Source organism: Schistocerca serialis, chromosome 4, assembly GCF_023864345.2.
Source record: "Schistocerca serialis cubense isolate TAMUIC-IGC-003099 chromosome 4, iqSchSeri2.2, whole genome shotgun sequence".
Lineage (NCBI taxonomy): Eukaryota > Metazoa > Arthropoda > Insecta > Orthoptera > Acrididae > Schistocerca > Schistocerca serialis.
The window spans coordinates 762,109,987-762,131,628 of NC_064641.1; the positions used below are offsets into that span (position 1 = coordinate 762,109,987).

At 38.5% G+C, this 21,642-nt stretch overlaps 1 long non-coding RNA gene across 1 annotated transcript in view; it reads right to left on the reverse strand.

The window, feature by feature from the left end:
* Positions 1–21,642, reverse strand: part of LOC126474923 (uncharacterized) — a 46,378-nt gene that overhangs the window by 6,334 nt on the left and 18,402 nt on the right. Inside the window, exon 2 of the long non-coding RNA XR_007586601.1 lies at positions 13,360–13,539. This is a non-coding gene — a long non-coding RNA (uncharacterized LOC126474923). The remainder of the gene's footprint in view (positions 1–13,359; positions 13,540–21,642) is intronic.

Genomic DNA, 21,642 nt, shown 5'->3' on the forward strand with positions numbered 1-21,642 from the left:
AAATTGCTACACCAAGAAGAAATGCAGATGATAAATTGGTATTCATTGGACAAATATATTATACTAGAACTGACATGTGATTACATTTTCATGCAATTTGGGCGCATAGATCCTGAGAAATCAGTACCCACAACAACCACCTCTGGCCATAATAATGCCCTTGATACGCCTGGGCATTGAACCAAACAGAGCTTGGATGGTGTATACAGGTACAGGTGCCCATGCAGCTTCAACACAATACCACAGTTCATCAAGAGTAGTGACTGGCATATTGTGACCAGTCAGTTGCTCGGCCACCATTGACCAGACGTTTTCAATTGGTGAGAGATCTGGAGAATGTGCTGGCCAGGGCAGCAGGCAAACATTTTCGGTATCCAGAAAGGCCCGTACACAACCTGCAACATGCAGTCATGCATTATCCTGCTGAAATGTAGGGTTTCGCAGGGATTGAATGGAGGGTAGAGCCACGGGTCGTAACACATCTGAAATGTAACGCCCACTGTTCAAAGTGCCATCAATGCGAACAAGAGGTGACAGACGTGTAGCCAATGGCACCCCATGCCATCACACCGGGTGACACGCCAGTATAGCGATGATGAATACACGCTTCCAATGTGTGTTCACTGCGATGTCGCCAAACATGGATGTGATGCAGTAAACAGAACCTGGATTCATCCAAAAAAATGACGTTTTGCCATTCGTGCACCCAGGTTCGTCGTTGAGTACAACATCACAGGTGCTCCTGTCTGTGATGCAGCATTAAGGGTAACCGCAGCCACGGTCTCTGAGCTGATAGTCCATGCTGCTACAAACATCGTCGGACTGTTTGTGCAGACGGTTGTTGTCTTGCAAACATCCCCATCTGTCGATTCTGGGTCGAGACGTGGCTGCATGATCCATTACAGCCATGCGGATAAGATACCTGTCATCTCGACTGGTAGTGATACGAGGCCATTGGGATCCAGCACAGCATCCTGTACTACCCTCCTAAACCCACCGATTCCATATTCTGCTAACAGTCACTGGATCTCGACCAACGCAAGTGACAATTTTGTGATACGATAAACCACAGTCGTGATAGGCTACAATCCAACCTTTATCAAAGTCGGAATTGTGATGGTGCACAATTCTCCTCCTTACATGAGGCATCACAACAACGTTTCACCAGGTGTCGCCGGTCAACTGCTGTTTGTGTGTGAGACATCGGTTGGAAACTTTCCTCATGTCAGCTTGTTGTAGGTGTCGGCACCAGCACCAACCTTGTGTGAATGCTCTGAAAAGCTAATCATTTGCATATCACAGCATCTTCTTCCTGTTGGTTAAATTTTGTGCCTGTAGCACATCATCTTCATGGTGTAGCAATTTTAATGGCCAGTAGTGTAATAAAGCATAAATAATGAGCCACTGATTTGGGTACACTGTGATGACACCCTATAGCAACCCAGATGTGTTCGACAGGATTCACGTCAGGTGAATCTCGTCACAAAGAAATCAAAATAAGTTCACTATAATACTTCTCAAACCACTATAGCATGGTTATGGCTTCAAGGCATGGAGAATTATACTGCTGAAAAATGACATCACGGTTGGGGAAAACATCAAGCAAGAGGGGATGCAGGTGGCTGGCAGCTGTTAATTTGTTGATTGCTACCACAGGTCAAATGCAAACACAGAAGAATGTCTCCCAAAGTATAATACTGCTCCTACCAGCCTGCATCTGTGGTGTGCTGGACATTTCAAGCCACTGTTCACCTCGATGGTGCCACTTGTAGAGACAACAATCAACCTAGTGCGGGGTGCACCCATAGAGCTGACAAATTTCCATCAATCACTGGTCGAATTCCAATGGTTCCATGCCTGCTGCTATCATAATTGACAATATTGTTGGGTCAATATGTGAACATGTAGGGCGGTATGGTGTGGAGCTCCATGTTCAACGACGTACAATGAAAGATGTGCTCCAAAACACTTGTGCATGCACCAACATTATGCTCTTTTGGCAGAGATGCCACAGACCATCATCCATCCTATTTTACACAACAGACAAGCCTCCAAACCCCATGTTCTGTGAAGAGTCGTGGACATCAAATCATTGAGCACCTGATGGTAGTTTCACTGTCTTGCTATCTCTTTCTATAGGTGCTCATGACAGTAACACATGAACATCTGACCAGCTTCACTGTTTTTGAGATACTTGTTTGCAGGCTCTGAATAATGATAATCTGCCCTTTGTTGAAGTCATTTATCTCAATGGATTCCTCCATTGCAGCCCATATCTTTGCTAGAGTGATCCCCTATCCACATCTGCTCTGCTTACATACTTTCGTTACTGCGTCATGTGCCCACAACACCACCAGGTAACATCCAACATTGTGGTGGGCAGTGGCCATAATGCTTTGACTTATCAGTGTACTTATGTATATTTTATACGTTATATAATGTGCTACATGAATCATTCCCTAGAAAAACTGTTGCTTCACTATCTCACAAGCAAAAATGTGTCAGCAAATCTACAACAAAAGCAGAGTATGTTTCAGCTTCAGATGTTGCTGTTGGATTCACCTGACTCTGAATGTCCATTTAAGGAACTGGAATCAACACCAGAGCAACCAACTCAACTATTTGTGGACAACCAGATTGTATTACAGTTGAAGAAAAACTATGCCCATCATGAAAACACTCAATACAGGGACAAAGTTTCATTACATACATGAAAAGAAGATAATGACTCATTTCTTGTTTACAATACTAGATCAAAAGACCAGCTATAATGACTCCTTTCTTTTTCATATGCTAGATCAGAAGACCAGCTGGAAAACATGTTTACAAAGCCACTTACAAATATACTGAACTAACTGCTATTAATAATCAGTACTGCCTTTAAAATCATTAAACACATAAGGGAGTAAAACAAAATACATACTGGTGTGCAAAATTAAAGCAACAAATGGAAATTTTGCAAGTTTGCATTTATTTTGCCACAAAACAGTACACACATGTGACGGTAAAGTACAAAAAGTGTTCAGAATACAGAACGTAAATAACTGCAACATGCATAATGGTAGACAAAAATGTTCTTCATTTTTTCCAACTTAACAGATTTGCACACACGGATTCTGACAACTGGTTAATGTGCTCAGTGTGGAATGTGACCACGTCTGGCAGCAATACAGGCATAACAACAATGGGGCATGCTGTGAATGATGTCATCAGTCTCATGTTTAGGCAACAATGCATGTTCCTCCTGCAGAGCTGCATACAAATCTTTGTGAGTGGTTGGTGGAAGCTGAGGTGATGCAACCCATCTCCCGATGTATCCCAGATATGCTGTATGGGATTCAAATCGGGAGAGTGCCACAGGTGCAATATCTTTCATTTCCAAGAAAACATCAACCACCTGTGCTCTATCGAGCATTATCATCCACCAGTACAAAGTCTGGGCCCACAGCACCTTGTGACAACTGCACATGAGGTCCCAAGATCTTGTCATTACAGCTGATAGCAGTTAAACCTTTACCCACACAATTGGGTACTGATATCTGTTGTCAGTTTGCATGATTATATCATGAATTAGACACAGAAGGGGGAAACGACAGTTTATTGCTTTATTTTTAGAAGCCAGTGTAGCTTGTTATGCTAATTATTTGTGATGTGTGTGTGTGTGTGTGTGTGTGTGTGTGTGTGTGTGTGTGTAAGGGGAGCTAATATGTTCTAGCTTCAGTGTGTGTGTGGTGGGTGATCATAGATGGGTCCATTGTCTACCTAAAGTCATGTTATTTTTGTGGTCTTTGGTGAGCAGAGGGGGTTCTTTATCTATTATGTATTTTATTAGCTTAAAAAGCATGTGGCTGCAAATATTTGTTTGGTTATTTACAACATGTTTCTTTTCTTTTATTACCTTTTGGGTTTAGAAATTGTCATGTCAGACTAAAAGATACATAGGTGACATCCTCTTCTCAGAAGCAACCCAGAAAATAAGATAGAACAACTACACACAGAGATAAACACCCTACATAGAACTTTAGAGAAATAATAAGCAGGGCAATTATGCATCATAGATATACCCATCATAAAGAAAAATAACAAACATGCATTAAAAATTTATGGGAAAATGACCAAAACAGACATAGTAAGACACCTATCATCTAACTACTCATAGTCCCAAAAAACAAGCAGCTCTCTGATGCATGTTCCACAGACTAAACACAGTACCACTTGAAATACAACTACAATAAGGAGCTGGACATAATTCAGATAGCAAAACATAATGGATACCAAAAATCTATAGTTACAAAATTGAATAACAAAAGCCAGAAAAAACATAAAAATGATAAACAAAACATCACAGAACAACAAAAACAACAACAACAGCACTACACAAGGCACAACATCAAAACTCAACAGACCTGCTGGTACTCATTCACATACAAAAACAAACTGACACACAGAGTTGTGAACATTCTCAAGAAACAAGGAATAAAAATAGCATACAAAAACAATATCTCAATATGGAAATGTCTAAAGAAGGAAGATGACACTGACATATATTTTTAAAAAATCTGTTATTTGCCAACTTCAGTGCAACAGTTGTGATGCTCTATATTTAGGGCACATCAGTGAACATCTGAAATAAGTTATAAAGAACATAAAAGAGCATAGAAACATGGCACCAGCCATTCAACATTTGCAGAACACCTCTGACAAGAAAACCACCATCCTAACACAATAAAAAGAGACACGAAAATACATTCATTAACAAAAACATCTCCTAACCTTACAAGAGTATTTCAGAATCCAAAAGGCAATAATAGAAGAGAAACATATAATAAACAACCAAACAAACATTAGTAATGAAACAGGATCCAAACTGATAAAATATGTAGGTAAATAACAACCTTGCTAGCTTTCCTAAATCACCTACCATTGTACCATAGTGAGGCATTCATTTACACAATCAGAATTTGAGAGAGAGAGAGAGAGAGAGAGAGAGAGAGAGAGAGAAATAACAGACACTCCCACTACCACCAATGCTAACAAAAAATGAATGCATCCTGCAATATTACAACAAAGTACGCAAAATGGCAGTGAACCTAGATAACATATAGTGTAAGAGAAAGTGCTGTGCACAAAATTCTAACACATATGTGGAGAAGAATGTTATGAATGATGTAAGAAACAGAAAAACCAAGAGTAAAGAAAATAATTTTTGCCATTTAAGTTAAACCATGAGAACTGTTCAAGATCCTAGCAAGCAAAATAGTTCCCTGCACCGAATTCCTTTAAAATCTAGAACTATTCTGTGATCTTAGTGGTTTGACAACCGGATATGACGGTAAAATAGAGAACAACTTAACATAATCACAGAAGGAAAGGTGATATCTAGATGAAATAAACTGAATACAGTATTATATTTGTGGAAAATATAATAAGATGTGACTAGCTGATCAACTGTTAAACGTTGTGTATAGATTTTCTATTTTGTATAGAATATTTTATACATTTTATGAGATGTGATATAGATGGGAGGGTTTGTATAAATTTTGAAAGTGATGGGTATTGTAGCTAAAAGCATGGTTTATAAGAATTGATAAATCATGACTAACACAAAACACACATCAAACCTTTCAAACAACCCTCACAAACAAGTGTGCCTGATTTGTCATTATTTGCCGTTTCAATAGGTTTGGAGGGGTTCCATCTTTGGGGCTATCTTCTTTCTCTTCTTCAATCCTAGTATCCATTGCTATTTTTTCCTTTCTTACTTCTCATTTGAGGATCTGTCTATCTTTTCCCTCTTTCTATATTCACAAACTCCTACCACTGAAGTCCTTCCTTATTTCCATGGTTACTAAAAACCTAAATCTTATTGTCAGATAAGAAGGCTGAAGTATCAGACTACACAGACACACATCGATATATACACAAATATACCCTTCTACACAAATATTAAATCACATAAGAGGAAGCCTGTCATGATGTGAGAATCACAAGGTGTGGCAGGGAAAATGTGTTTACATATGGAAATATGGGCACATATATATCACAGTTCTACATTGAATATACATAAGAAGAGGTGCACAAACATAACGAACAACTATAAAGTAGTAATGAGTAATGTATAAGAGAGATGCATGAGCAAAGAAAGAAAACGAAAGTAGGAGTAGAATTAGTCACGTTGGTCACTAAGAAACATCAGCATAATGACTACTCTGAGGAATTGATGGATAGTGGGACATAAATAGTATAAGTAAATATAATATCTATTAAAAATATAGAAGTTGATAAGTAGAAGAGGACTCTAGAGAGTAAATGATATATTAAAGAATAAATGCAAAGTTTAAGATAGATTTATATCTTTACCAGAAGATACTTAATTATGGTATACATAGAAATGTATACTAGGGTAATGAACCATGAGGACTATTCAGAAAGGATAAGGGGAGCATACCCAGCATTCAGTAAGTATAAAGGGCAGGTGTACCTACATGGAGATAGGACGATCTGTGGCCTAAAAAATAGGGATGTTTTGTAAGGGGGTACCTACCAGAATGGAAAGAGGAAGTGCTTTCATAAAGTCAACCCACAAGCAAGGAATAGGTGACAATCCTAGGAGAAGGGGACAGTATCATGACAAAAGTCACAAATTTTATAGGGATTATTCTGGGAAGTGTGAATTCTATGAACGACTAGCATTATTAGGTTTCGTGGAAACAAATTAGTGTCAAAAGAACACTTTGATTTCGTCCAGAGTTCTTTGAAGCTACAAATAATAAAAGTTATACATACTTGAAAAAGTTAAAGCAAAAGATAAGAATAGAAAATAGATTACTCACGTGTCATAAACATCTGTAGTTTATGATTGAAAAAAAAAAAGACAAAAAGGAAATAAAGAAAAGAAAAAGAGTTCTCACAATTACTAAATATTAGTAAAGCTGGCTAAAACCATGAGTAAATTCTCATGTCTTAACAACAAAGTAAAATAAGATAAGAGTAGAGAAACGAGTAAGTGAAAGATTGTTCAAGAGAGGACAAAGAATTGTTATTGAAAGAGAATATATGTATATAAACATATGAAATACATGTATACTGTTAAGATAGGAGATGTTGTAATGAGTGATATTATTTGCATAATGACTAAATATAAAATATCACTTGTTTGACCTGAGGGGGGGGGGGGGGGGTGGATATGTAGTGATTCGAGAATTTCTGCGTAAATTCTAGAACCACTCAGCCTTCTACCGTCTTGAACATACAATATTCTGGATATGAGTGTTGGATGGTAGAATCCTACCTACTGTGCATCACATGTTTGTGTGCGCAGGTTTAAAATCTATCGCAGGAAGAAAGTAGATGAGGCAGTTGGACTGCACTGAGAAGTAACTGTCAGGCAATCTATAGATATTTTAGTGAGTGTGTAAGGAAGAACCATGGATTTTATATGCAGCTCTGTGCTTATTGTGTCATTGACTATCGTTATTAAAACAAGAATAGTTGAAAAAGTACTCTTGTAGACTCTTGACTCAGCCTTGTTAGAGGCAATACTCATTTTATGATTCATGTTTAGAAAGTTCAAAGTATCCAAGCCAACTTTCTTTTAACTGTAACTTAATTTGTTTCTAATGTCTGACTGTATGAGAGACTTACAGAAAGTTACCTATTTATGTGGAAAGTGAGAGTTTTATGGTGTATGGTGATCAAATACACTATTAACTGACAAAAAGTAAATTTTGTATGTCTACTTATTTCATAAGCAGAAAGAGGCTTAGAAGTACCTGTACCTAGCATTACTCAATGGAGAAGAAGTCAAGAGTGTTTCCAGCAGCCGGCTAGCCAGTAGAGAAGAGTGACTACTAATTCCAAGTAAGTCATCTCATAAATAAATGGAGGGTGGTTTGGGGGAATAAATCATCATAACCCTGATTCACACTAACATTTTAAGTCATCAGAACATTAGAGGCTTTGTCATAGCCCTGCAGAGACCGCAAATACTAGCAAATACTGGCACCTAAAACAACCATCACAGAATTTTCCACAGCATTTTTGTAGTAATTTCAGTGAGATTTGTCTCACCATGTTTAGAAGTCATAGCTAAGGGTGCTTGTGTGTTAACTCTATCACACATCTCTGTTGTCAGCACACAGTCATTAACTTCATAACTAGAATTGTATAGTCTAAAGACTACAAAGGGGTAAGCAGTCTGTGTATGGTCTATGCTTTGACCTGGAGGGGCTGTTGTGTACTGGTGACTTCTGCCATACACCACAGGATGCACCCTAAGATTGGCATGCAGCATGAGCATTATGGCCCTTCACTGTAATTCAGACCATCATTTCATGATAGAAGTTTGTGTGTTACAGTACATGGAGTTTTATCACCATGATCCATGTTACAGTCTCCTATTGAACTACATTAGGGTAACTGAAATCTTACCCATTTTTACTTTATACCACACAAATGAGTAATCCTCCATCAATAATATTCACTCATAAATAATGAGATCTTATGTGAAAAGTCTGACATTGCAACTAGCATGGCCTGCTAACTTACTAATATAATTTGATGAACAGTACTGTTCTTATCCCATTTCCCTTCAACCCAGCCACAACTACTTTTGTGGCTTTAGATGACCATACATTTAGAAAGACTGCTGGATTCTGCATCTCACGTAAATGTAACCTCAAAACAGGCAAGGAATTTGCATGAGTTGCTGAAAGTTAAGAATCACCTGCTTCATCTTATTATTATTTTTGTTTATGATATGGTCAGGTCTGGCACACACATTAGAAATCATAGCAGAAGACCTGAATTTATGATTGGTATTTTTACTGTATCATCTCTTCCTGCCCTGTCCTTCCTGCTACAGTGCTCATGCCAAAGGCTGGCGATGTGACTCGCCGATCTTCCAAAGAGCCGCCACACAGTTACGCGGGTCCTCTACATGCGGTGCTGTCTGCCAGCCATGCAGCAGCAGCGCCACCTTGGCGGGCAGCCAGCCAGCGACCGCTAGACTCGGACTCAGATCTGATTTGACTGTTAAAGTGTGCACACGTCTTACTTTGTTTACTTGATCTGTGACTTTCATGTATTGTGTCGCCCTTGAAATATATTTGTTCAACTTGAAGTTATAACAGCTGGTTTGGTGCAGCCGCCTACCTACTAGGTCCTGTGTTCTCTTCAGCTCTTCACAAGTAATGTAACCTACATCTACTTGAATCTACTTACTACACTCAAGCCTTGCTCTTACTATACAATTTTTGCCCCCTCTCCTTCCCTATATTAAAAAATTTACAATCCCTCACAATTCTATGTAGTCATGTTGCGATGTAAATTCTGTTCCCCTTAATTTCTTTCCTTCTTTTAACATCACATCTCAAAAGCTTTTATTCTCCTCTTGTCTTGCCTGTTTGCTGTTAATGTTTCACAATAGTATTTTTGATGAAGCTGAAGAATATTCATATATTTCCTCCTGAAAACGGGTTCCTGCATGTTTCTGAGTAGGTCTGTTCAAGACAATTAGGCGTCTTTCTACAAGTGTCTGCCAACACAGATTTTTCATAATTTTTATGCCATTCTTGTGTAAGTTAGATAAGTCTGATCAAAGCATGGTCCTCTTGTGTATGTGCCCAGTATTCTTAACACTCTGATATCCTGGTACGAACACCACACACTTCAGAAGTTGTCCATCCTTTCAATAAATCCCAGCTTGGCATTTGCTTCAACTGTAACTGAACCTACGAAATCAATCTGTTCCATTTTGCTATGCATTGTTAATGATTTCAGCTGTGTCTCACAAACTATACAGGCAAATGCTACTGTTAAGTTAGGCTTAGCATAGTCCTCAATTTGATATGTGCCTATATTTATAGGTGGTCTCCAATTGTTACTCCTGCTTAATGCTACATCACTAACAAATTAGATGTTTCTATGAAGGTTTTTTTGAAGTTTCAACACAATAAAACCTTTATGGGTCTCTCGCCACATAATGTTGCAGTGTGAATGTAATGTTTCAGAAAGGTTACTTTCTCTCTCTTCTGGCAAAGTGGTAGTGTCACTGTCCATCTCCTTACATAGGAAACTGGAATAACATTTCAAACCTTGCACATTAAACTTGTTCTGTCACTGCTTAACAAAAACATATTTCCTGCATGATGGCTACTACAAGGGCGATTCAGAAAGTAAGATCCAGTTGGATTCAAAATGGAAATCACAGTGAAAATTTGATGAAGCTTTCACAAATGTGTTGGGCAGTGCCTCTAGTATGCCTCACAATTATGTAGTAGTAGTAGTAGTAGTAGTAGTAGTAGTAGCTTTCATGCAGCCACATAACATAATTGTCATGCATTTCTTTCATCACAACAATTTTCAGCTTCTCTCTTCAGGGGCAATTGAAGATGCACCTGCAGCATTTTAAATGGGAAGTGTTTGATCACCCACAACACAGCCCGTGATTGGTCCCCCTGAGTTTCATCTCTGCTCACATTAACTGTTGGCTATAAAGACGCAATTTTGGCACAGACAATGTGTTGCAGACAAGCACAGAGAACTGGTGGAAAACACAAGTGGCTGCCTTCTATAACATGGGTATTGGAAAACTGGTACAATGCAACAACAAATGTTTAAGTTGGAGCATTGACTATGTAGATAAGTAGCTGGAAGGTGTAGACAACAGTTGCAAATAAAACATTTATGATTTACACAGTGATTTACATTAATGACTAATCAGGTATTGGTTTCCAAATAGCCCTCATACTACGAAAAAGTTGATGGGTTTCCAGTGGCTCCATCTCTATCATGTGTCATGGGTCATGGTGAACTTCTACACCAAAAAATTTGAAGAGATTTCTCTAAGCATAACCAACATGTTTATGGTGTGACACTGTGGCAGGGACACACTAAATGAATTCATCACCAGAATATTAGATTTACCATGGAAGTGGAGGAAAACAGCTGTCTCCAATTTCTGGATGTCTGCATTGTAATGAAACTGATCATTATCTCTAGTACTTGATGATACATGCAAATAATTGGAGTACACAATACGTACTAACACTCAGAGTACCCAATACACTTGGACAACTGAATTACCCAATACTCAAAAATACTTCAGAGATCATATAAATTTTGGTTTTCTTTGTTGTGATTGAACAAAATATAGAAAATTGTTTCACTTAGTTACAAATACGTTAAAATGTACTACAATAAAATATTTCAATATGTGAAACATTGTGTTCATTTTAAGTTTGAAAGAAACTTTCAAAATAAATCAAATCTTGTATTGTTACTATTCACAAATATTACATTACATTTAAAAGAACTTCTGTAATGTAAATGTCATGAAACATTGCTGAATTACTTTTTATGCAAACAATCAATACGTAATAATGATATCTTTGAAATTATAGTGAGTCATGAACATTACTGGTTACTTTGTATTTCAGCTATTTATTTTTTTGTGGATATTAAAAAGAGTTAGTCTGATTTATGAGGGAAGTTGGAAGTAGTTGTAAAGATATAACTATTCTGGTATGCCACTGTACATTAAACGCCTTTTTCTGTGATAGAAAAACTGCCTGCAACAAGGTTATTTCCAGTAAATATTTTGAAGCTGAATCCTATCATCCTCATGCAAGTAGGAAATTTATATCTCTATATACTTAGCAACAACAAAGACAATAAACTTCAAAACATCAACAGAATAAGCTGGGTAATGAAAATCACCAAATTCTTATTATTCATGAAAATTATTTTATAAGTAATTCATCACCCTCTCATACTTGTTGTAATTAGTAGAACAATTTCATAAACATATGCAAAGTACCAGTTTTCCTAGTTAGCAATAAAATTAATCTTGAAATACAAGCAGGGAGGTTTTAACATGCAGAAGAAATCTGATGACGCCCTGGAACATGAAGTATACCCCCATATACCTGTATCTTCCAGCAAATAGCTGACTCGATCCAGGGCAGCAATACCTGTCTGTCGATGTGTATATGCAATTGTAAGTCTACATCTGGAAAACAAATCTGCACTAGTCAAGCACAGCTTGCTCAGTTAATAGTTTCTGGAACAGCATTATTAAGGAGGCAACTGAGATAAAAATGACAACAAATCTCGTTAGTCGAGATAAGGGTTTTGCCATGAGTGGTGCTTGGCAACCGGCCTTTGAAGAAATAAGATGGAAGAGACAGTGTCGGCATCACATAGGGCAGCAATGGACAGTGGATGCAAGTTGCCATTTGCATAAGCGATTAGGCAAGCCACTGTTATACGTTGTGGAATGGTCACTGCAACATTCAAATGCCTGCCGCTGATACCTATTTAAGAAGATGAGTTGTGACACACTGACCCTTCAGCAGAAGATGGAAAGCGAGAGTAGCCCTTCTGAAACATCACATTCATGCACTGATATTATGGGGCCAGAAACCTGGGATGATTTTATTACAACAAATTAGACATCACATGAAAAGTAATGCATATGTCACAGTTACCTCAAATATAATCTAAATTACTTCTGCATCATTAAATGATACCCTCTGATGAGGTTCTGCCTGTCAATATGAAAGACATTTGAAAACAAACGTTAGCTGAGTTGAACAAGGAGTTGAGGAAATAGTCTGATGCCTCATTTTGATTCAGAATAAGTTCCAGATTTAAGCAAAATATAGAGCTGAGTGATACGTGGCAGTACCTCTGTGGACCACTTCTACCACCTGAGATCTGATTTCAATAATCAGTGATTAGCTGGTCTGTGTGGAGTCATAAAGCAGCATTCATTGGAGGGTCAGCTAATTACTGAAAGTAAATTTTACCAAAGCATAGTATCCTTTGTGAGTCTCCGTACATACTTTCAATTTATTCTCCACAAATAAAATGGTAACCTTTCTGTATCCTACTATAAGGTGAAAAAAGTATATTTTCTTGCATTTCATTTCAGTCTGTTATGCTTTCAAAACGTAATGTGAAAAACAAGCTTAAAACTTTCATTCTACAAAATCTTAAGACAAAGATTTGGATTAAATGTGGAAAAGTGAGTAATATGTGACCAGATTGTCAAAGCTACTTTTACAAATTCATTTCTTTTTAGAGTTTTCTTTTTTTCTTTTTCTTTGCCTTTTTGCTTTCTTTTTATTTCCTTTAATTATATTGGCACTACACAAGATGCACATATACCAACATGTAACTACATGCTATATAAAAGGAGAGCATTTACTCCAGAATGCACAATCTAATTCATTAAAATTATAATACGCTACACTAAAAGCATATTTCAGAAACCTTTTGCCATATGAGACTCTCTAGACCTGTGTATAACAACTGATATTATTATAAGCTCCATTTCAAATGTTGAAAATATCATACCTAGAAGTGGGATAAGCAACAATGAGAAGGTTCCCACAAGAAGATCCACAGCAGGCTGCAAGAGTGAAGTGTCTGCATCATCCAGAAAGCTTGCTCCACATGCTAAGTGACCTCCTTCACCCAGTCCAACAATTGCTGCCCCTAGCAGCAATGCATCATGTGTAGCAGCTCCCAGCAGCACTGTATCAATAGACCAACATTCATGGAAATAATCAATCCAACAATTGACTTGTGTTAGCTTTGATACAAGGGTCATCTTTGAATTTACTCTCATTTGTCGAGTTATTTATTTTTGCTTATGAATATGTATTGTGTTGATCAAAACAAAAAGTAATTTTGTACACTTTGTTTTATGAGAAGTATAAGCCTTACCTATAGTTCAATAGCTCATACCTAAATATTGATTTGAAAACATATCTTAATTTTACAAGCAAAATTACCATTCTAGAATCAATATAAGTACACAGTTGCTAAACCACCATTCATTCACATCAAGATTGAGTTTAAGAGAGTCAGATCAATAGGTCAGTTAACGAAGAATTGGGGTTGAAGGTAGCCAAAACTTTATCAAAGGGGCCCATTATATCATTGCAAGAAGTAATTTCTGATACCACATTGGCCTTAAATGATGATGGTTGGAAAAGAAACATAATAATCTGAATGTAGCTACTAGCTGTGTAATGGCATTAAATTCTATACATAGAGAACACTAATTTTTAACACATCATTACAATCCTGTTCCATAATTAAAAAGATATGGATTTTTGTTCCTTTAATTGTCTTCACCAAATTTCAGTATCCAAAAAGTATTTTCTGTCTTTGGATTGAGACAGTGTAGCAATATAATACAGCACAGATTGTTATAAAAAAAGGGCCTTTCTATTTTATAAAACATGAAGTAATGATGTTAAATAAAATGAAAATAATTGTACAGCACAACACATTACAAGTCAAACCCAGGCAGGAGAAAAAGACAAATACCACACCATCAAAAAATAAATAAAAATTAAAGAAACTTCAGAAATAGAATAAAGCAAAAACTTTCTGGATTATTGTTAACTAAGAGATATTTAAAAACAGTAAACTGGATGGTCCTCAAGTTCAGTAAACAGTTATGGCAAAAGTGATGATACTTTGAAATCACTGTTCATTAAATTTTATGATTTCAGCCAATCAACATCCATATGTTAAAAATAAAACCAATTAAGTGAAAAGAAATTTGAAGCATACATTTTTTACTGGTGTATGTCGTTGAGCAGGGCCGCAAGAGGCCGGTGCTTTTGTGCCGCTGTGGTTAATCAGTATTATACTGGTGAGGAGATAAAATTGCCAACCACATCAGTGGAAAAACATACCATTTTGTTGAAATTTTGTGTCTTTCTGCCCCCGTTTTGTTGGCCTAGGCAAATCATCAGATGTAAACGTACACTGATGGGGCCACCAATGGTGTGTTATGGGGTCATTATTGTTCACTATCTATACAGAGTGATTTTTTTATGTGTATGTAAAATAATGTAATGTACAAATAATGCTAAAAGGATTAGAAGGTTACATAGTCCCTACCATTTTAATGTAAACCCATATTTACAGAGCTATTAGTATTTTCTGAGGCTCATTAATGACAAGCCAGAACAATACCACATTAATTAATATGTAAAATGATCACATTACAAAGATTTCATTGAGATGTTTCATCCAAATGGAGCATGGTGGTAGCAAAGTTCATAAAAAACATCAGCAGTAAATCAAGTGAATATGTGTCATAAATTTGGAAACACCATACTTCCTCACCGAGCTTGGTCAACAGGGCTACTTGGTGAGTACTTCCGAATGAATTTAGTGTACTCTTCCTGGTACATATGCACTGCATATTGTTGAAATGGACCAGGAAGTTCCTGAGTAGCTGCCTGTTCCAAGCAGTCAGTTTTCAAATGTTAATCAACATTGTTAAACAGCTAAAATGGTTGTCCAATCCTAGTCGCACGTTGCCTACTAATGGCATCCAGGGGTAGCTAAAATTTGATTCTTTAGTACCTCATATAATTATTGACCAAATCAAAAAATTTAAAATGCAGTCATAATCCACTCATTTGGAGGTATAATGCTATGTTAAAGGTTTAACACAACAAATCGAGTATCAAAGTTAGAAACTGTGTACTTGTCAATAGGCAGTGTAGCTCATGGTATTCAAACTACTCAGATTATAATCATCCAATATTTGAGAATGAGAGTACTTAGAAACTTCCAGCAAGCTTCACACATAATTTCAAACCATTTCATAATTTTTTTCCTCACTGACAGTTCCCTCCACAATCCTCCAACCCCCCCCCCCCCCCCCACCCCTCCCGACTGCCCCCATAAAACTGTGAAAGGAAAAAAGTTTATTATTTACTACATTTCCACTGTTCATTCAGTAAAACTTCAGCATTAGTGTGAGGTTCTAATTTATTGCTTCTCTACCACTAATTCTAGTTTAAACACTTTTTGTGGACAGTGTACTTACATACCACTGAATGTACCTGGAAAATTACATATTGTATGACACACAGTTCAGGAAACATGACAGCATTAAGATTAAGATGCATGACAAACTAGCTTTTCCTAAAACAGAGTGCAGATTACTCAGACTGTATTCATTCAGTGAGCACCATGAAATTAACAAAACAAACATAATTAGTGCATTGTGTCCTAAACCATAGAGATTTTAAATGCTTAATACAAAATTATTTATTTAACTCATTAACCAGATGTTTGAAGCTGTTTGTAGATGTGAGTTTGATTCTTTAAAAATTTGGGGGAGAAGGAGGGGGGGATTACTGGCATTGATAAAGTGTTGGTTAAACAAAAAGATGGAAGAGGAATTCTGGTCTGCAATCTGTACTTTCTGTATGGATCAGCATACACTGCAAAGTCACCCGCATAAAATGTTAAAACGTGTTTGGAGGCAACCTGGTCAGGCTGAATGCCTTAGACACATTGTCTGGCAAGTGCAGCAAGTTGGAGGTTCCCTGCTGTTTTGGGGTGGCATTATGTGGGACTGACGTACACTGCTGGTGGTCATGGAAGGTGCTGTAACGGCTGTGCGATACATGAATTCCATCCTCTGAGTGGTGGTGCAACCATATCGGCAGCATATTGGCAAGGCATTCATCTTCATGGACAACAATTTGCGCCCCCATCCTGCACATCTTGTGAATGACTTCCTTCAGAATAATGACATTGCTTGACTAGAGTGGCTAGCATGTGCTCCAGACATGAACCCTATCAAACATGCCTGGGAAAGATTCAAAAGGGCTGGCCGCTGTGGCTGAGCAGTTCTAGGTGCTTTAGTCTGGAACTGCGCTGATGCTAAGGTCACAGGTTCGACTCCTGCCTTGGGCATGGATGTGTGTGATGTCCTTAGGTTAGTTAGGTTTAAGTAGTTCTAAGTCTAGAGGACTGATGACCTCAGATGTTAAGTCCCATAGTGCTTAGAGCCATTTGAACCATTTTTTAAATTGAAAAAGGCAGTTTATGGACAATGTGACCCACCAACCACTCTGAGGTATCTACACTGAATCGCCATTCAGGAATGGGAACATCTGGACCAACAGTGCCTTGATGAACTTGTGGATAGAATGCCATGGCGAATACAGGCATGCATCATTCAAGAGGATGTGCTACTGGGTATTAGGGGTACCAGTGTGTACAACAATATGGACCACCACCTCTGAAGGTCTCACTGTATGGTGGTACAACATGCAGTGTGTGGTTTTCATGAGCAAAAAAAAGGGTGAAAATGTTGTTCATGTTGATCTCTATTCCAATCTTCTGTACTAGTTCTGGAACTCTCGGAACCAAGGTGATACATTTTTTTTTTTTTATGTCTGTATAAAAAGGTTGCAACTCCAACAAATTGTAGTGAAATGCTGGTATAATTAGAGAGGAATGATGTTGGTACAGGACTCACAGCTGAACTTCAATGTAAGTAAACAACCAGAAACATAGTGCAGATAAATAAGTGAAAAGATCTACACTCTCAATACTCTATTTAAGAAGTATGCATACCCAATTAATTACTGTGAAATACATAAAATAGCAAATATGAATGTCAAACTGTATTATTTTTGCCATAAATATGTGATGTCTAACACTGTCCTGTCTGTAGCAAATCATGTATGTGACAAATTATATTAATATCTGTGACAGATTGTATTCATTATGCTATATATACCTCCATAACAATAGCATTATACCCAGAAAATTTTGAGGAAACTTTATCCTTTCATAAGTCTCAGAAATACAGGGTGATTCAAAAAGAATACCACAACTTTAAAAATGTGTATTTAATGAAAGAAACATAATATAACCTTCTGTTATACATCATTACAAAGAGTGTTTAAAAAGGTTTTTTTTCACTCAAAAACAAGCTCAGAGATGATCAATATGGCCCCCTCCAGACACTCGAGCAATATCAACACGATACTCCAACTCGTTCCACACTCTCTGTAGCATATCAGGCGTAACAGTTTGGATAGCTGCTGTTATTTCTCGTTTCAAATCATCAATGGTGGGTGGGAGAGGTGGCCGAAACACCATATCCTTAACATACCCCCATAAGAAAAAAATCGCAGGGGGTAAGACCAGGGCTTCTTGGAGGCCAGTGATGAAGTGCTCTGTCACGGGCTGCCTGGCGGCCAATCCATCGCCTCGGGTAGTTGATGTTCAGGTTTCATAACTAACCTTTTTCTTAGGACTCTCCATACAGTTGATTGTGGAATTTGCAGCTCTCTGCTAGCTCTGCGAGTCGATTTTCCTGGGCTGCGAACAAATGCTTGCTGGATGCGTGCTACATTTTCATCACTCGTTCTCGGCCGTCCAGAACTTTTCCCTTTGCACAAACACCCATTCTCTGTAAACTGTTTATACCAACGTTTAATACACCACCTATCAGGAGGTTTAACACCATACTTCGTTTGAAATGCAACAACTGTCGTCGATTCACTTCTGCCGTACTCAATAACACAAAAAGCTTTCTGTTGAGCGGTCGCCATCTTAGCATCAACTGACGCTGACGCCTAGTCAACAGCGCCTCAAGCGAACAAATGTACAACTAAATGAAACTTTATAGCTCCCTTAATTCGCCGACAGATAGTGCTTAGCTCTGCCTTTTGTCATTGCAGAGTTTTAAATTCCTAAAGTTGTGGTATTCTTTTTGAATCACCCTGTATTTTCACATACTGTCTCTGATTTTTCATTAGCACATTTAATCCATGAACTTCCATCTTAATACCAATACTCTGTCAATAAAAATATTGTATTGTTACAGAAGATAAGTTGTCTGACAAAGAAATGAAGCACCTGGAAGACATAGTCTGATGTCAATGTAGCTTTCTGGACATATACAACATGGGAAGGTACATAATTGATTAGAGATGAGTTGTTCTCTGTGAGAGATAGAATGCCCACCAGATTGGATTAGTGTTGTTCATGTTTAGTGTTGTTACCAGGCCTGTTATGGTATATAAGGAGTGTTATCAGTGTCAGATCTTGAGTGATCACTGTGAAGGACACGGAGATGCCATGTATCTGTGTGAGGCTGCATTATCAGCACCTAAAATAGTTTGGAAGGGGCCTCACAGTAAGTCTCCATTTGCTGGCTGCTCAAATCACGCAATTATAGGGCATTTGGATGTGGCAGGAGCCCCACATTGGACTGTATGGGAACATAAGTATAGGCATCCTCATTGTTAAGGTTCTGGTTGACCACATCTGACCATAAGGGAAGATCACCATGTTGCACACTAAGCACACTGTGACACTTTCACATCTCCATCTACCATCCAAGAACAAGTAATGGACTTCCTACAACATTCTGTTCCATCTCACACCATAGGTTGGAAACTGGCTGCCTGTGAGTTAGGGAATTACTGTCGCAATATGTTTGGTGTGGTGCCATAAGTGGGAAGCATGGACTGCTGGTGAATGGCGATGCACTGTGTACAGTAATGAATCACAGTTCTGCAGCATCTTGGATCACCATCTTTGGCCAGTATGGCAGCAATCGGGGGTGAGGTCCTTTACTTCCAACACTTGGGATAGGCATAGTTGTGTTTACACCTGACTTCATGGTGTGGGAAGCCATTGGATATGACTTTAAGTCATGGTTGGTACCGTGTCAAGGAACTCTGACAGCACAATGGTATGTAACAGACATCTTGTCATTCTCATGTTTGATCTCTTCTGCGACAGCAATGTGGTGTCATTTTTCAACAGGACAACATGCGTCCACACGTGATTTGTGTTTCTATGAACTGTCTTCAAGATGTTGAGGTACTTTTGTGGTCAGCAAGATCCACAGATCTGTCCCCAATAGAAGATTTGTTGGACGTCTCTGATATCATCTCCATACAAAAGGGCTAGTTAATACAGTTGTGATACAGGTAGCCTCAGCAGTAAATACAAAGGTCTTATGACATTCTTCCCAAATGAAAGAATGCACACATCCAGGCCAGGGATGATACAATGTCATACTGATAAGTGGGCTCATACTGTCAAGTTCTTTGTAAATTTGACTCGATTTTGTAAGCCTAATCACTGAGTTAACATCACATACCCTCTCAACCTGCGAAGTTTCATTTTGTTTCCCCCTCGCTCCTGGGTGCTTCAGTTTCTTTGTCAGGAGTGTTTACATAATCTTTATACCTACATTTTCTATTGGCTTGTCCTATGCAGTATGTGCATAAAATGTAGCAGGGCGGGAGCAACATACATAAAACGTCAGAGAAGTCTAATTGTCTGAAGCGATCTGAAGGGAACACCCACATGAATCTAATTGTAACCAACGCTGATGCCAGGCTGAGATTCACTGGAAGAATTCTACAGAATTGTAACTAAACCACAAAGGAAGTGGCTTAAGAAAACACTCGTTGTAATATTACTATTGCTCGTTAGTCGTGTACCTATACCAGGCGGAGTTAGCAGAGGAGTTAGAGAAGATCCAGAGAAGGGCAGTATGTGTCGTCAGAGGTTTGTTTAGTAACCGCGAGTGCATTATGGATTTACTCAAGCTGCAGTGGCAGAGAGTAATTTTGCATCGCAAAGAGGACAACAATTAGAATCCTAAGACACCCAAACAAGAGTTGGGCAACATATTACTTTCCTCAAATCATTCTCAAATGAAACAAAGGAGAGAAAACCACAGTGGTATGATAAATACCCTCCTCCACAAGAAGTTAGCTATATGAGGAAATTAAGTATCGATTTTGTTGAAATGATTATTGCATTCTTTTTATTTATAGTGGCACATGTTTATCACATGTTACATTCAACATGAGCACCATTCACATCCCGAGAAGATTCCAATCTGCCGGCTGCGGCACGAAAGAAATTCCGGAGCATTGTGGTGTTGTAGCTGCAGCAGGTTGTTTAATTCGGCTCGGAGCTTCGCGAATCAGTTGGTGCTGTGTCGGCGAAACATACACCACTTGGTAAACTCCCAGACAAAGGGGTCCGTGCCGCTCAGATAATGGGTCCTGCGTGCCCAATTCACCTTCCAGGAAACACAGCATCCAAAAACGTATACACACACCTGTGGCAGAATGCTGAGGTGTCCCGTTCCGGTAGAAGTAAACATTATGCTCAAGTTCACCCCGCACAAGTATCAGCCTCAATGATGCAGTTATCTCGGTTAACTCTTCCACAAGGTTGCCTCGTCGCTGCGTAAGACCTGATGGAGGATGCTGCGATTTGCATCTACTTCCAGCAAATCCTGACACACGTTCATACGCTCTGCCAAAACAGCGTCACGTAAGTAGTGGAGAACCCGCAGATGGTACGGCGTTTTCTTCAGAGCGTGTCCCAACATTTTATGTACAGTCGAGCGAGGAACATCCACTTCCAGCGGCAATCGCCACACCGATCTTGGACTGCGTTCAGTGGATGTTCTAATATCTTATACCCGGTCAGCAGAGGTCGATGGGCGTCGTTGTCCGGTTTCCTTCAGAAAGGTACCAATGTGCTTAAACTTCTTCACTAATTGTTGAAATGCTTTCTCTTTAGGTCCAGGTATATGGGAAAGGCTATCAAATCTCGCCCAAATTTCACCATACGACAACCTCTGCAACTTCCACGTCACTACAGCTATCCTCTCCTGCACAGTTAACACTAAGCCTATTCAGGTACCTATAACAACAGAACACATGTTTAGTGGTGCCATGAAGCCAATCTATCGTTTTCAGCACCAACTACAACTTTTCCATCTACGATGTACCTGCGTGGGTGCAAAGTTTAAGCATTTTTCCA